An 18,164-nucleotide genomic window follows, 5' to 3' on the forward strand; every position below is an offset into this window, starting at 1 on the left:
AAAGAAATCAATCAATTAATCAACAAATATTTATTAAGCACCTTTTTCATGCCAGGTATTGGGCTAAACACTGGGGATACAAAGAAAAATAATAATAGTTCTTGCCCTCAAGAAGCTCATATTCTAATGGGATAGCATACACACAACTTTGTACACATAAAATATATACAGTATACATGGGAGGTAATCTTAGAGGGAAGAGTCTAGTAACGGGGCAAGGAAAGGAGAGAGGCTCCAGAAAAGGCTTGTTGTAGTTTTTGGCTTTTTTGTTTGTTTGTTTGTTTTCCAGATGAATTTTATTATTTTTTTCTAGTTCTAGGAAATAAATTTGGTTTTGTTTTTTTTTTTGGTAGTCTTTGAAGGAAGCCAGGAAGCAGAAGTGAAGACTGAAAGCATTCTAGATATGAGGGACAGCCAGAAAATAAATAAAGTTGGGAGATGGAGACAACGGGAAATATCAGAATAAAGGGTTGAAAAATTAGAATTATAAGTTGTCTGCTGTCACAAATAACTCACTTGGAAAATGGGTCAATGAGATATAATTTGAATCACTGGACTCTGTTAAAATTATGACCCAGAATAAAAAACCTTGGACACTATACTTCAAGAAATTTTAAATGAAAATTGATTAGATCTATTAGAACCAGAAAACTATGTAAAAACAGAAAGAATTCACTTATCTTCAGAAGGAAACTCCAAAAGTCCCAGGAATGTCATAGCCAAAATCCAGAATTTCTATAACAAAGAAAGCATATGATGTAAGCATCCAGAGAAAAAGAGTTCAAATACCAAGGAACCATTGTCAGGGTCACCCAAGACCTGGAAGTTCCTACTATAAATAAGAGAAAATCTATGAATACAATATTCCAAAAAAGTAAAAGAAATAGGCTCACAGTCAAGAATAATTCACCTGTAAAGCTGAGTATAATTCTAATAAGGGGAATATGGAATTGAGGGGTTTCAAGGATTCCTGATGAAAAGAACAAATTAAGTAGGAACTTGGAAATGCAAATGCAGGATTCAAAAAAAAAAAACAAAAACCAGACAAATTTATTTGAGCAATTGGAAGGGGCCTAATAATGATGCTTGAGGGAGTTGAATAATGAATATAAAAGACAGGAAGGTGGACTGGTTTTGTTTTGATGGTTTTTAGATGGGAACTAAAAAGGAAGAATGACCATTTCTACACCAGTGTAGAAATGGGTAAAAAAAGTGATGAAACTTAAGCCATTTCTCATTATTGGAGTGTGTGAGAAGAAGAGTAAACAAATAAGGAGGAAGGGGTGGAGAGAGCTGGCATCAGATGAATCTCACCCTTTCCTGAACTGGACAAAGAACAATTGAAAAGACACACACACACACACACACACACACACACACATGCACACACTGAGTTTAGTGTAGAAATACACTGAACTCAATAGGAAAAGGTTGGGGATCAGAAAAGGAAGTATTAAATGGGAAGATAATACTGAGAATGGAATAGTAGCAAGGAAAAAAATTCTTTATCCTTATGACTAGTGGGGTTGAGGAGTAGATGAAAAGTTTTTTATAAGAGATAAATAATCTGGATATTGGGGGAATGCCCATCAATCGTGGAATGTCTGAACAAATTGAGATATGTGAGCACTTTTAGACAAGGAATTGTTTTTTGCCTTTTTTTTTTTATATCCACAGTGCTTTACTACAGTTCCTGGCACATAGTAGGTACTTAATAAATTCTTGTTAATTGATAACTGAAACATTAGTGTACCATAAGAAATGACAAAAGAGTCAATTTCAGAGAATCATAGGAAGTATTAACTGATGAAAACTAAAGTGAGCAGAACCAGGAGAAAAATTTATATAATAACAATGTTGTAAAGAAAAACAATTGAAAAACTTCAGAACTTTGGTCATGGAAAGGGTCAATCTATGATGTAGTGTGCTACCCTATCCTCCTGACTAAGAAATGATCGACTCAAGATTCAGAAAGAGACATACATTTTTGGCCAGGGCCACTGTTTGGATTTGTTTTGATTGGCTATTCCTGTTTACTACAAGGATATTTTTTCTTTTTTTAATGGCAGCTGGGGTGGTGGCAAGGGGCTGTTGCCATAGTGGTATCTCTTTATGTTCTGGTGCTTCCTGATTTGATGTCCTGTCTGGGGCCTCTTTCAATCCCTGGGTACTAGAATGTGTGTTCTTGACCAGACCCTGTCCTTGATCTTTCTATCTGTCTGTCTCCCTAAGTCACTTTGGTTTAGAAAAATTACTCCCTGTGCTTTTTTTTTTTTTACTTTTCCCATCAAAATTCAGTCTGGTGCATTTAAAAAATCTTTGTCAAGAAGGCATGTTGAGTGAGCTAGGCTAAAATGCTTCCTCTCACTCTGCCATCTTTCACTCTGCGACTTTGACATCTCCTCACTAGAAGACTGCTACTTAGCAGCTGGATCTGAAGTCAAGAAGACCTGAGTTCAAATCTAGACCCAGTCACTTACTAGCTGTGCAACCCTGAGCAAGTCACAACCACTGCCTGCCTCTATTTTCTCACTTCTAAAATGGACATAAAACTATTAGGCACATATTAGGCACTTGATAAATATTTGTTCCCTTCCCCTCCCCCCACAGTCTTCTCACTGAATTCAACTGCTAGGGTTGCTGGCAGACTCTTTTATTAACTTTTATTAACTCCATTTGGTAGACCTTTGATGACTCTTCCAACCTTTCAAACTTCACAAGGTCATAATCTGGTCCACTCTATTTCTGGAAACTCATTCATCCAAGATTAGGAAAGAAAAAACTCAAGAGACAAAAGAAATAGAAGTCTTGGGTTCATAGCCAGAAATCTATTTATTCAGGGGCTGGTCAGGGAGATAAGGCAGTCACAAGCCATTCTTTCTATCCTCCTTCCCCCAACTTTTTCCTGACTCCCAAACTGTTAGGGAATAGAATGAGATTTTATTGGCCTGAATTTCTTGTATACAAATTCAGTTTTGCTTCAGCAATCAATTAGAAGGGTTTTTTGTTTTGTTTTGTTTTTGGCCATTGCACAGTAAGCCAACAGAAAAGAGTCAGATTAAATATACCCATACTTGTTCTGAAGGGAAAGGAAAGACTCCTCCATTACATATGCCTAGAATTAGGCATACCAATCCTCTCTCTGGATGATACCTGGCAGGACATATTGTACATGCATTAAGAACCTGGTCCTCATTGGCCAGTTCTTGAATAGCAAATGAAGGGACCAACCACAAATCCAGAGAACCAGTAATAAGATGTGCTACCTACATGATGACACTGAGGTGATAAACTTAAGGTTTAGAATGAGATTTATATTTTTGAACATGACCAATGAAGGGGTTTGGTTTGCTTGACCATGCACATCTGATCCAGGAGTTACGTTTTCATTTCTTTCAGTTTGGTGGGTGGGTGGGAGAGATTGGAAGACAAAATAGTGAGATTAGCTCACTAGAGGGGTACCAAAATGAAACAAAAATTTAACAAGTTAGAAAGGAAGGCCAGTGAATCATTTCAAAAAATGCACGGAAAAGGATAGAAGGAAAGTCAGTAGGAAACAGACAAATAGGACAGCTTTGAAAATAATATGTTGGGGGTGCAGCTAGGTGGTGGCTCAGTGGATTGAGAGCCAGACTTAGAGTCTGCTTATCCCTTATCACTCTTTTACACTATATTGATTCTTTTTTTTTTAAACCCTTACCTTCCATCTTGGAATCAATACTGTGTATTGGCTCCAAGGCTGAAGAGTGGTAAGGGTGGGCAATGGGGATCAAGTGACTTGTCTAGGGTGACCCAGCTGGGAAGTGTCTGAGGCCAGATTTGAACTCAGGACCTCCCATCTCTAAGCCTGGCTCTCAATCCACTGAGCTACCCAGCTTCTCCCCACTATATTGGTTCTAAGATGGAAGGTAAAGGTCTTTAAAAAATGATGAACATGATGAAGACAGAAAGCCTGAATAGACTTGCAGGAACCCAAGAAGGCAGAGGCAGGGAAACACCATATACAATATATAATATACAATAATAATGATAACAATGTAAACAGCAAGAACAACTTCAAAATAATCTAAAATGAATATTGGGAAAGAATAAAGAATAAACTTGACCTCAAAGAAGAGATTTGAGATCTTCTTATCCCACTCTGACCTTTTTATTTAACAAAATGGGGAATGTATGGGTGTGGAACATAATACATATATATATAGGTTTTTCCCTTAATGGATTTGATTAGTTTTTCTTCTTTTTTCTCTCTCTTCTTCCTCATTTTTTTCTTTTCTAAAAAATTCTTTGTTAAACGGAATGATCATCTGGGAATTGAGAGGGGGAAAGTATACAGGGGATCTAGGAAATGTAAAATCAAATGATATTGACAAAAATCCATTAAAAATGAAAACATGTTGAACATCTCATGACTTTTGAGGTAGAGGCAAACTGTACATGGTTGCCAATTCATGGCTTCATCTGCAAGCTTCTGGTTCTGTTCTGCTTTGCATGTGGAAATGCTCATTTAATTTTGTGTTCGCTAAGTTCATAACAAAAAAGAAATAGACCCTTCCCCAAAGTGGAGTGCATATCAGATGATGTTTGGCTTTCCTCTCCTTTGTCACAAGTGGAAATAGCTATGTCCCCTGAACAAACTGTGGTATCTACTGGTGATGGAATACTATTGTGCTGAAAGGAATAATGAACTGGAGGAATTCCATGTGAACTAGAAAGACCTCCAGGAATTGATGCAGAGTGAAAGGAGCAGAACCAGGAGAACCTTATACACAGAGACTGATACACTGAGGCACAATCGAATGTAATGGACTTCTCTGCTAGTAGCAATGCAATGATCCAGGACAATTCTGAGGGACTTATGACAAAGAACGCTACCCACATCCAGAGAAAGAACTGTGGGAGTAGAAACACAGAAGAAAAACAACTGCTTGATCACATGGGTCAATGGGGATATGATTGGGGATGTAGACTCTAGTCTAAGCAATTACCCTAATGCAAATATTAATAATATGGAAAAAAAGGAAATAGCTATATCCCCCAAAGATCCTCTTGCCTTATTGCCCTAGCAAACAGCTTCTTTTTCTTTCTCTTTCATTCTTTCTTTCTTTCTCTTTCTTTGTCTCTGTTTCTCCCCTTACCTTCTATCTTAGATTCTATACTGTGTATCAACTTCAAGGCAGAAGAGCAGTAAGAAGCAAACTAGACAACTGGGGTTAAGTGATTTACCTAGGGTTACACAGCTAGGAAATAACTGAGGCCATATTTGAACCCATCTCTAGGCCTGGCTCTTTATTCAATGAGCCATCTCATTGCCCCTCCCCTTGCTTTCATTTGAGAATCAACTGAAGAATAAAATCCCTTCTTGTTGGTTTCTCTAAGTTTTGAAGGATGTAATTCTAATTAATCCTAATTAGTCCAGAAGTAGAAAGCAATAGCAGCTATTTGGATAACTAAAGCCTCTTGTTTCTATGATATATTACCACTGTGCTGGGAGGTATGATCTGTTTCTCATACTCCTCATCTGTTTCTTCTTCCTATCTAGGTGGTTTATAGTATACTTCAATGATAATTCACATACTTTTTCTCTTCCTTTTGACCTTCACTTGCTAATAATATGAATAATAGCTAGCACTAATAGCACTCAGGTTTGTAAAGCATTTTGCAAATGTTATCTCATTTGATCCTCACAACAACTCTGAGAGGTAGGTGCTTTTATTTTACAGAAGAGGAAACTGAGACAGGCAGAGAGGCTAAGTGGCTTGCCCAGAGTCACAATACTAGTAAAGATCTGATATGGAATTTAAACTTAGATCTCCTGTCTCCAAGTTCAGTGCTCTATCCACCCTGTCACCTTGTTATTCTGTCATTTCAGTTGAGTCTGTCTCTTTGTGACCCCATTTAGGATTTTCTTAGCAAAAATTCTGCAGTGGTTTGTCATTTCCTTCTCCAGCTCATTTTACACATAAGAAACTAAGGCAAACAGGGTTAAGTGGCTTGCCCAGGGACACAGAAATAGTAAGTATCTGATGCTGGATTTGAATTGAGGTCTTCCTAACGCCAGCTGGTGCTCTATCCAATGTGCCATCCAGCTGCCTACTGTGCTACCTAGATTTAGACATTATTCATCATATTTCCCCCATTCTGATTTCTGAATGTCTTCATATGTATGCCTTCTTAATATATCATGCTGCTGGGCCCCTCCTTTTTTTTTTTCTTTTGAATGTAGTATATCTTTCTATTCCAGATAAGGATATCATCTTAGCAAATTTCATTGCTACCTATAAAGTCCAATTTGTTTCCTTGTGTTAGGATTTCTGGTTCATCTTGTTTATAAACTCATTTTTTTTGTACTTGTATATAACCATTTTTTTTGTTACTGCTTCCTTTTTGGGATTTTATCCAAGAATGTTTTGTTTGGCACATAGTAGGTGCTTAAGGAAAATTTATTGATTATTGTCTCTTAGGAATATTTAGATGTCTACAACTGCTTACTTTTTTCCTTCAATTCACAAACATTTAATAAATATCTACTATTTTGGAAAGGTGATATACTGGTGCTCTACTATTTAGTATTCCACTATCTAATGTGCATTTTCCATTAGATTTAAACCTTGAGATTTAAAAAATAAAAATAAAACATGAAAATATCATAAGAAGCAGTAATTTACTTAAAGGTAAACCAAATAGGAACATTTATTTCTTTGAAAAATAAAATTTTGAAGTTCAAAATAAGCCCATCATTCCCTATTCCATAGTAGGAATTTAGCAGAGACAGACCTTTTCAACATTAAGGCATGTTTAGGCTATTCTTCCTGTTTCTCCCTTGTTAGAGTGACATGTGTATCAGGGATACCTGTGCTAAAACTATCTACCAGTTATATATTTCCATCACTTTGATTATAGTTTTTTCTAAAAGCCAACAGAGGCTTATTTTCATGGGTTACCCCAGAGGAAGAGAGAGAATGGAAGACAAATGGAGGAAGGGAGGAAAGGAAGTCCCTCAAAATCCCAAGACTTAGTGGGAGATACTGAACAAGGGATAGACATCCCATGTAGTCAGGGGAGGGGAAAGCACTCAAGACAAGTTCATTTTTTTTAAACCCTTACCTTCCATCTTAAAATCAATACTAAGTATTGGTTTCAAGGCAGGAAAATGGTAGAAGCTAGGCCCGTGACAGCAAACCTATAGTATGCATGCCAATGATGGCACACATAGACCCTTTCTGTGGGCATGCATGCCAAGGACCAAGTGCCCCAAGGATCCAGTATGCCTGTCCCTGCAGCACAGAGTTCACCAGAGTTCCTAACTAGAAAGCTAGAGGAAGATGCAACTAGGCTGCTCCCCTCCTCCTTTCCCTAGTAAGGGAAGCAAGCAGGTCTCTTCAAGATAGCATTTCTTGCAGGACCACATTTCCCCACCCCATTCAGAATACACTGGCCTCTTAATTACCTTTGGCCCAATTGAGACAGAAACAACTTATGTCTTTATTATCTGAAGCAAACAGTGTCTTTACTGTAGAAAGTATTTGGGGGATTTGGGGATGTGTCTTTTGAATTTGTATTTTTAAAATGTTCAAAACTGTAGTCTAGTGATTTAGAAATAACTTTTATGAACCCAAAGCTAGGCTAATAGCTTCTTCCTTGTTCCACAGTCTCTTCCCGAGTTTCTATCAAAAGCAAACTTGAGCTTCATTTGCATTCTTCTTCCCCTCACCTTTGTTATAAGTAAGATTAGATTAGCTGGTTATTAGGTATTGATTATGTATTGATTAGGAAGTACCTAGCAGGAAGGAGCTGGAGCTGGGAATTCCAGGTTGGAATGAAGGAGGAGGAAGTCTGTCTGTACCCTGAGTGTGGACTCCATTAGTGGTGGGCAAAACTGTTGCCAGCCTGGGAGACCTCAGAGCAAAGGATACCCTGCTTCCTGATTTTCCCCTGAGATCCTGTGTGGTGTGGCATCTAAGAAAAGGACAAATATAAAGAGCCAAGAGAGGAGGAGAAGTTTGAAAACTGGAGGACAGTGCTTCAAGCAGAACCCTCTCTACTTGGTACCTGAGATCATCTTGACTCCTGGCATACAGAGATCATCAGTGGATTGCAGTGAGAATCCCAAAGCCACAAAAGCCCCAGCTGTACTCAAGCCTGGCAGGTTCCAGGTTTGAGGCAGAAACCCAGAGACTCCATTTATAGCTCCTTAGGCCCTGTTAGTTTAGATAACTAATTTAGAGTAGAATAAGTCCTCCCATTGCCCTGTGGTTTTATCCTTTAGATTTTTAGTATAGAAATCCTTTCCCACCTTTTAGTCTAACATAATTAAAGCTGTTAAGTCCCTTTTACCTTGTTAGCCTGTTACTATACTCTGGTCTAGTGGAAGCTGGGTGGCAGTTAAGATCGACTGCCATTCCTGTGGTAATCCAGTGAACTCTGGTCTCTTCACCTTAGTCCAATCTCTCATAAATCCTAGAGTGTGTTCCCACAAACCACTTAGTTTATTGTAATATCCCTGGTGACCCCATTACCTCACTTATATTTTCCTACAGCTTTTACTAGCTGGTTCCATCTGCATTCAAAGGGGTGCATGATGGAGAGAGAACAGGGCTAGAAACTCAGGAAAATAATAGTGGTTTGTCAATCTCCCTATCAGCCTTGCATCCAGATTAAAACCTGACTTCAACCCTTGACTATTTGCTAAAAAGGTTAATTTGGAGGATACCTACTTCAGGAAGGCTGGAACGATAGGGTGAATGTCATTTAACTTGAGGGTTATATTTTCCTATAAATAAGGAATTTTCCTGTAAGCTGAGGCTTTTTTGCTTCCCCCTCCCCAGGTTTGAGGGGAACATAGCTCACATAATTAGAGGGGAGCAGAATGTTTGTGTCCCTCATCTCTCCCTCTCCCCAAGCCTGACTACATCACCTGCACCCCTGCCCAGCAGTTCAGTGGAAGTGCTTTCTCCCTCCCCTGGGTAGAGTAAGGGTGGGGGGCAGGATATGCTTAGCACTCAGTGGGGGAAGGGGCACAGAATGTGGTCTCTGTGGGGGGCATGGGCATGGCACTTGGTCTGGGGAGTGGGATGGGGGGCAGGGAATGACACTCCATCTCTAAAAGGTTCTCCATTACTGAGGTAGGCAATGGGGGTTAAGTGACTAGCCCAGGGTCACATAAGTAGGAAATGTTTGAGGTCATATTTGAACCAGGACCTCCCATTTCTAGGCCTGGTTCTCTCTCATTCTTATTGGCCTGTAACCTTCACTCCTGGTCAGAAATATGCCATTCTTGCATTTTGAGTGAAGATCTTGGAAAACTGAAGACTTTAGTTTTACACAAGACAAATCTTAGAACTGTAGACTATTAGAGTTGGAAGGAATCCCCTCACATATATACAGTTTTAAAAATTATTTTTCCCAGATGATTTATGTTAACATAATTTTTAATAATTGTTTTTTCCTGACATTTTGCAATCTATGTTTTCTCCCTTGCTCCTGTCTTTCCCCTCTCCCCAAGATGACAGATAATTTGATATAGATTATATCTGTGTTATCATACAATACATGTTTCCATATTTGTCACATTGTGAAAAAAAGGCATTTATCACTTGAGATAAGTGATTGAGATTGAGAGCAGGCCTAGAGATAGGAGGTCCTAGGTTCAAATCTAGCCTCAGATACTTCCTAGATATGTGACCATGGGCAAGTCACATAACACCAATTGCCTAGAGAAAAATACATTGAGGAAATAAAGTAAAGAATTAATGGTATGTTTCCATTTTTATTCAGACTCCCTCTGTTTCTTCTAGGTCTTTTTTTGTCCTGTATCTCTTGAAGTTGTCATGCATCCTTGCTTTGCTGATTGTAGTTAAGCCATTCACAGTTGATCACTGTACATCATTGCTATTACTATGTACTCTATATAAAACTGATACCAAGGCCAAGACCTTGGAAACCAAGGCCAAGAGTGCCCCTGTCCTGGAAAGTTTCTGAACTGCCTCCAAAACTAAATTAAACTGCTGATTCTTTTGTCTTCACACCAAGTTCCTTACTCTACTTCTTCAGGAAATTGCAAGAATTGGTCATTTGTTTCAACATTGAACAGATGCTGCGTAAAAAGAAGAAATATACTTAATAATAGATCTCTTGGATACCAGCTGCAGCCACAAAGGAAGAGTAGGTTTTTCATGGGAAAGATCAATACTTACAACTACAGGGATCTCAGAGGTTATTTTGTTCAATTCTCTCATTTTAATAGATGGCAAAATCAAGGCCCCCCAAAGGGACAAGATATAGATAGTATTTGGCAGAACTTGGATTTGAACCCAGGTCTTTTGAATCTAGAGTCAGTGTTCTTACCATTGTACATGGGATATCCATCAGTTTTCCTTAGCTTTCCCAGCAGCTCACCTCCTTTTCTGATCAGAAATTACTCTAATGATATCATTTATGACATTCTTCATTGGAAATACACTGTAAGGGGGTAGCTAGGCAGCTTGGTGGATTGAGAGCAGGCCTAGTGTTAGGAGGTCCTAGGTTCAAATCTAGCCTCAGATACTTCCTAGATATGTGGCCCTGGGCAAATCACATAACACCAATTGCCTAGCCCTTACCACTTTTTCTGTCTTGGAACCAACACATAGTATAGATTCTAAGATGGAAAGAAGGGTTTAAAAAAAAAAAGAAAGAAAGAAATATATTGTAACCTGATTGTGCGCCCTATTCTAATATGGGTTCCTTTCTTACTAGCTGTTTGATCCTAGATGAGTCACTTAAATTCTAGCTCCTTCAGTTTCCATAACTGTAAAATGGAAATAATATTAGCACCTACTTTACAGGATTTTTGTGAGGACCAAATGAGATAATATTTGTAAAGTGCTTAGCCACAGTGCCTGGCACTCAAGTACTCATTCCCCTCTCTTCCCTTTTAATTAATTGCTTTTGCTCCAGATCAGTCCTCTATTTTGTCTTTTATTGGTATTTTTGCAAATAAAAATGTTATTGGCCGCATTTGACTATAGCCAGCAAGCAGGACTTGGATAAATCTGCAGTATCATCAGTGTGCAACCCGTCCATACCTTTTCCTCTTATGCAACTATTGCGTGTATCTTCCAAGAAATCCACCCAAGTAGGGGGTGGGTGAACTTCCATGCAGGGTACTGAGGGCTTTCCTCACTTAACACTAGTGGCACACAGAGGCTATTTGTCATCCCTTTCTTCTTCTACTTAACTTTCTGTTCTGGCCATATGCCTCTCTGGGGATCTTCTTTAAGCTGCTTTTCTTATTTGATAAGGAGAAAGATGGATGCTATCTGCATTTATTGATAAGGTCAAAACAATGCTTGACAAATCACACACAGCTTCAAAAAGGTTCCACTCGGAGATAAGTTGATGAGAAGAAATATCCCACCTTTGTAAAGACCTCTGTAATCAATTAATTGAGGAACTAAAATTTTCCTATTTTGCTTTGGACAGCTTTTATGGTAGTAAAGACCTGGAAACAAAATAGATGCCAATTGATTGAGGAATGGTAAAACAAATTGTGGTACATGGATTCAATGATTATTACTGCCCTGAAAGAAATGATGAAGACAGAGAAGCACAGAAAGACTTATATGAACTGATACAGAGTGAAATAAATAAAGCGCAGCTGGGTGACTTAGTGGATAGAGAGTCAGGCCTGGAGATGGGAAGTCTTCTGTTTAAACCTGGCCTCAGCCACTTCCTAGCTGTGTGATCCAGAATAAGTCACTTAACCCCAATTGCCTAGCCCTTACCATTCTTCTGCCTTGGAAATAATGTTTACTATTGATTTAAAGACAGAAAGTAAGGTGTTTTTTTTTTAATCTAAAAAAAAAAAACTGTGTTTAAGATTTGTTAACTTTGCAACATCAAGATAAAATTTCTGGGGTACTCCCTAAGTTGATGTTAACATTTATTGGTTGGGTCACAAGAGGGTAAATACCTCAAGTTCTAATAGGTACCCTTTAGGTAACCAAACTAAAACTATAATTCACAAGCCCCCGTTAATATGCTTCTCAATTAGCTCAAAGCAATGACACTTACTAATATGGTATAGTAAGAAGAGTGTCAACTCACTATCTTCCAAAGTGTCTAATACCACCAGATTGGAGTAAAATTGAGTAAGAAAAAGACACTAGAAAGTGAGGAAGAGGGGGCAGCTGGGTAGCTCAGTGGGCTGAGAGTCAGGCCTAGAGACAGGAGGTCCTAGGTTCAAATCTGGCCTCAGACACTTCCCAGCTGTGTGACCCTGGGCAAGTCACTTGACCCCCATTGCCCACCCTTACCACTCTTCTACCTATGAGCCAATACACAGAGGTTAAGGGTTTAAAAAAAAAAAAAAAAAGAAAGTGAGGAAGAAGCAGAGTATTTTAATGTATTCTTCTTAGTAGAAGGAGTGTGCATGGAGGAACCTCTCCTAAGGAGAGGAGTCTATTACATATAGGAATTAGCCAGGTTTTATTGTTTGAAAGATGAGGAATAGAAAGAAAAACACAGATAATTGTTTGAGAGACAGGACGTAATAGCACCCTGTTCTGAAGAGTAACTCCTTGGAGTGACTTTTGGAGTCTGATAACAGTTATCTTATCTGGAAATCTCTGGAACCCTTCCTAGTGAGATAATGATCCTCTTATCTGGAAAGGTTCCTATGATTGTTCTCAGTCCAGGCCCAGATGGTACAGTTAGGGCAGGGTTCCATTGGTAGGTCCCCATTTCTCAAGCTTAGCTTATAGTCTTAAAGGGTTATTATCCTGGAAAACTCCTAGGAAAATGGATACTTGAGCAAAACCAACCAATTATTAAAATCAATATTATTTTCTCAATAGTATCTACAAAACATCCCTACTATGGGTTACACTCTCCCACCAAAATACACAGAGTACATGAAAATAATGGGTGCAAATTTTGAGTACAATAATATCAAGGTACACATGAAGGGAACATATGTGTCCAAAGCTACTCACTCCTCTGGTACTGCAAAGCCTCCAATTCCTTTCTTTCCTTATCCTCACAATCCTCACAAGTAATTCTCTGTGGGTTTGATGTCTCTGTTTGGTGGATTGCTCAGCTAAGATCACAGCTTTAGTACCTTGGTGCTCAATTGCTGGGGCTAGCTAGCTCTCTTGAGTGCAGAGCTGGCTCTTTTTTCTATCAGAGGTCGTCTCTCTCTCTCTCTTTTTTTTCCCTTGTGAAAAAAAATTGTATATTGGAAAAGGCAGACTGAGGAGAGGTCACTAGATTCACCACAGAGCAATAACACTACACAAATTAGGAGTGATGGGAGAGATCAGGAACAAAGTTCTGGGATCTCAGCCTCTTCCTGGACTGTGAGGGATGGCCTGGAGTGTTAGGGCATACCCAGGTGGAAGGCCTTGACTTAGTAGGTATGATTAGAGACAAAGAGGGACTCACTGGCTGCAGCTTCTGACTTTCCAGATGGAGTTTCTATCTTTGCAGTTTATCTCCAGTAAAGTAAACTTTTTTGTTTCTGTGTTTTATCTGGAGTGGGTGTTTCTCTTCAATTGTACCTGAAACGTTCTAGGAATGTCTCTTTAACTGCTGGATAGAGCATCTTCTTCTATATGAGTGGTCCTGCAATAACTTCCTCCCTTCAGAAGGTGGAGTTGTTGTGGGAAAACACCCCCAAGTTTGTGACAGGATCTTACCCTGAGAAAAGGAGGCTCAAAACTTCAAGTTCAGTCCAGAAGTATGAAACAATTTTATTTAAAGAAGAAGAGGTTTTTAAGATGGTATAATAGCCTATGGGGCTAATGGAATAGCCTTGGGGTTGTAGACTAATCTGTGGATCAGGGTTTACATATTTATGGAGGGTCTGGGGGCTTGCCTCTTCTCGGTCCAGGAAAATCTCCACCTTTTCCCAGAATAGCCCACCCCTGGGCATTATGGGGTATTACAAGCTGAAAACTTGTGAAAATGCGCATTGAGAAGGTGGGTCCAAATTCAGGTAGAAGTGTGGTTTGGGGTCTGACACAGAGGGAATCATAAGGACACCAAAAATGGCATAAGGAGCATGTGCAGGTCTGGGGGATTTCCCTGGACTGTTAGAGCTCTTAGTGCACATGTCCCATGTTTCCCACCACTGTCCCACCTACCATCATTTGTCATTATAGGAGAGGTCTCCTATATATGGAATGCTTTCCTCAAAGATGGGAACATAGGGAGGATATAGTACAGTAGACAACCACTATAGATGATTAATAATGTCTAACAGTTCATAACTAAGGTAAATACAGAACAATATAAGCTATTAATAATACAGAACAGCACAAAGCTGGTATATAGAACAGAACAGTACAAAACCATTATGAGTGATTAATAACACAGAATGGTTAGCTGATTCATAATACAGATTTTATAATTTATGTTTGACTAATACTGAAACTACAGATTTTGCAATGTATGCTTAACTAGTGCTAACTAGTGAGAAATATAAGATTTCGGAGCATGAGGGTCCCACTTCTATCACTGCCCATTGTCCACCTCCATCAGAATTGCATTCTTCCATATAATGGATCCTGCCTCAAGCTGACTGAACTGTCTCTTAAGGGTTACTGGGTAATGAAGGTGCTCAATCATTGTTTATTCAATAACATTGCTCCTTTCTGATTTACTCCAGGGATTTGTTTGCACCTCATAAAGTGATCACCTGATTTAGCTGAATTTTTTTTCCTGAGACTTGTTCATTTGTTTTTCAGTTGTGTCCAATTCTTTGTGATCCCATTTGAAATTTTCTTGGTAGAGACATTGGAGTGGTTTATCTTTTCCTTCTCCAGCTCATTTTACAGATGAGGAAACTGAGGCAAACAGGGTTAAGTGGCTTGCCCAGGGTCGCACAGCTAGTAAGCATGTGAAGCTGAGACTAGGACTTCCTATTTTGTACAGGTCAGAAGTGCACTGGTCACTCCTGGGCCCAACTCCCCTAACTGACTTGGAAGCTTAGACTTACTCTATTTCTTGCCTGGGCCAATTCACTCTCCCTAGGCAACATGGTTTGACCTCCCAACTATCTTTAGGCAAGATAGTTTGACAGCACTCCCCTCTACCCTGACTGTCCTCTCCTACACCCTAGTGTAGACACCCAATTGGTTTTAGCCCTTTTGTAGTTCAGAACTCATGAACTCAAGCAATCCACCAGCTTCAGCCTCCTCTATAGCAGGGACTACAGATGTATGTCGCTACACTTGGCTGTGGCAACATTTTTACAGTTAGTTTGGCATCTCTTTATCATTCTCTTTTCTGTGATTTGGTCCTGGACTTTGAAAGGATCAACTCTTCCACATTAAAATAAAAAATATATGATGTGGGAAAAGCAAATTGGACTCAGCCCTGATGGAGACCCTTTGATGTCAGAAAGTCTACAAACATTGATTTCAAATGTGACTTCTCCTATAATTAGGACACATTAAATCTTTCACAATGAATGAAGAGTTAAAACTGTAAAAGCAAAGCACTGTTTTTATATAATAATGTGTCTCATTTGGACTTCAGAAAAGCTGAAGGCTAGAAGGGGTAAACTGAGATAATGAAATGTAAACAAAGCATTCCACTCACTGGCATATGAAAAGGTCAGTAAAGACAATAATGTTTGTCTCCAGCCACTCATCTACATAATCCCCCAACCGACATCTTGAGAAATGTCTGATCCCCTTATGTAAGGGTAGGGTTCTTCACTGAGGGAACAATTCTCTGAAAAATAAAGAATTATTGATCAGGAGAGATTAGACTTCTCTCTTCTTGTAGAAGTGACAATCCTCAGAGCCAAGGGCCTGGGGAAATCATTGACAAGAGATTTCTGCCAATGCTAGACTAAGGGGTTACTGCCCTTGTTAAAAGAGAAAAATAACCATACCCCATTAAAAAAGAACATAGTAATATCCAGCTAAGCCAGAAACTGGAGGTAATGGAGACTATTTCTTCCCACAGAAGAGCAAGCCCAAGAAGTTAAATGATCCAGCAGAGATGACATGTTCTACCTAGTATGGCTGCAGCAGTTCAGCTAGCTGAAAGACCTTCTTTGACCAGACCAATAATGGATCATCTATTCTAGCTAAGAACTTGTGAGAACACTCCAGAGAGAGAAAGTACATTAGGGCTCAGCTGTTCCATAGTTGTGAGTTGCCTTGGCAACATGTGTTCCCTACCCATGTGTACTATTAATTATACTTTTAAGTTCCTGCCCACTCTCCACCCTTCATGTATATTTGTGTAGTGCACAATCCAGGATTTAGGAGGAATATTTTATTCACTGTTTTTGCCATGCTAGTTGAGTAAATGCCTTTTCTTTTCTTTTTCTTCTTTTTTTTTAACCCTTACCTTCCATCTTAGAATCAATATTATGTATTGGTTCCAAGCCCCTCTACCTTACCACACACAGGGAAGGGAGTAAGTGCTCCCACTGGGCTGCTGGACAGAGGGGCAGGTGATATGAAAAAATTTCTTCAGGCGTGATGGAGCAGGGGAAGGGAGGAGCTCCACCTGAGTCCTCTGCCTTTTTAGTAACAAATTCTGGCAGGCAATAGCATGGGTGTTCATAGAGAGGACTCTATGTGCTCTCTTTGGCACATGTACCATAGGTTTGCCATCATATACTTATTTGCTCTAACAATGCCTTTTCTTAAATTTAATTGAGTGTGGTCTAATTGTTAAAGGGAAGCACACTAAAGAGGGTTTGAGTTATAGAGTTAGGAAAAGTCATCTCCAGGGTTTCCTCTAAGGTATGAGGTAGTAGTCTACCCTCTGGGGACCCCAGCTTTAAAGTCAGTATTATTTAGGAAATGACCCAAGAAGGTATGCTACATTTCAAAAAACAGTTTGTCAAAAGGAAGGCTTATTGCAAGATTGTGTGATGATATGGGGGCAGAACATAGAGCAATTTTATATTGTTGGGAAATATGCCCCTTTTTTACATCCAAGAACGTTGAAGGGTACTTGAACTAAAGGAAGAAATGCCATTTTTCTTAATGCTAATAATAGAGATGAGGCAATTCATTTTATAATAAAATTTTTTCCTGAAGTTTAGCTATTTGGTGTATTTTTTTAAAAGCTGTGTACTCTAAATAAAATCATCCGAGATTTAAAAATTCATCAAAAGCAACAGCAGCATTTATGGAAAAGAACCAAGAATAAAAAATTTGAAAGAGAACATTTTTACATATTTCTCAATTTTAAAAATATCTCACTAGACTACAAAAGCAATCTTCATTCTACTTTAAAGACCTTGATATGTCCAAATAAGAATAGAAAAGGAATCCATTTACCAATAACAAATATGATACATTTGTTCTTTCTTATTTGTTCAAAAAATGTAACAGGTTTGTTATTCTACTTTGAAATTATTATTTGAATCTAGATTTCTTCTTATATTTTGTTTACAGGAAAAGAATTCATTGGTTTATTAGACAAAGTGATGAAACTTTTACTAACTTTCATAACCTATTTGTATGAAATGGTTTTTTATTTGCTTATAAAGATAAATATATCTTAATTAATGGCTAATGAAATTAGGAGTACTAATATCATCAGCGACAGAACACTTTGTAAACTTTGCCCTGACAGACATCATGCTAAATATTACCAATTTTAGGGATTGAGATTGGACCTGTGATTTCATCATTATAGAGAACTCCCAGGTAAAGAAAGGTCAGGACCTTCTCTGAAACTTACAGTCATAAAAATTAGCTTAGGGCACTGAAAGGTTAGGTGACTTATCCTTGTACATGTCAGGGAAGAAATTTATTCTAGCTCTTCCTGGAATGGAAATAGGATCTCTATCCATTATGTTAAATAGCTTCTTATTAGTTATTACAAATATGAAAATTGACAATAGATTTTTAAAATGAAGGTTAGTGCCTATTACATTGTTATATTATACTTTAAAGATACGATTCTTTGTTATTTTAAAATTGTAATAAATTCTTAATTTTATTTGAATAAACGTGAGACAAAATATTTGTGTAGATTATTTTATAAAAAGTGGAGCTGGAGGAATGATGGTGACTTTTTTTTTTGTTTAAAAATTGAGAATTACTATAAAATAAATTGAAATAACTGGATGTGATGTTCTCAAAGGTCACATCTCTTTCTTTCTTTCCCTTCCTTCCTTCCTTCCTTCCTTCCTTCCTTCCTTCCTTCCT

This window comes from Gracilinanus agilis, chromosome 3 (genome assembly GCF_016433145.1).
Source record: "Gracilinanus agilis isolate LMUSP501 chromosome 3, AgileGrace, whole genome shotgun sequence".
NCBI lineage: Eukaryota > Metazoa > Chordata > Mammalia > Didelphimorphia > Didelphidae > Gracilinanus > Gracilinanus agilis.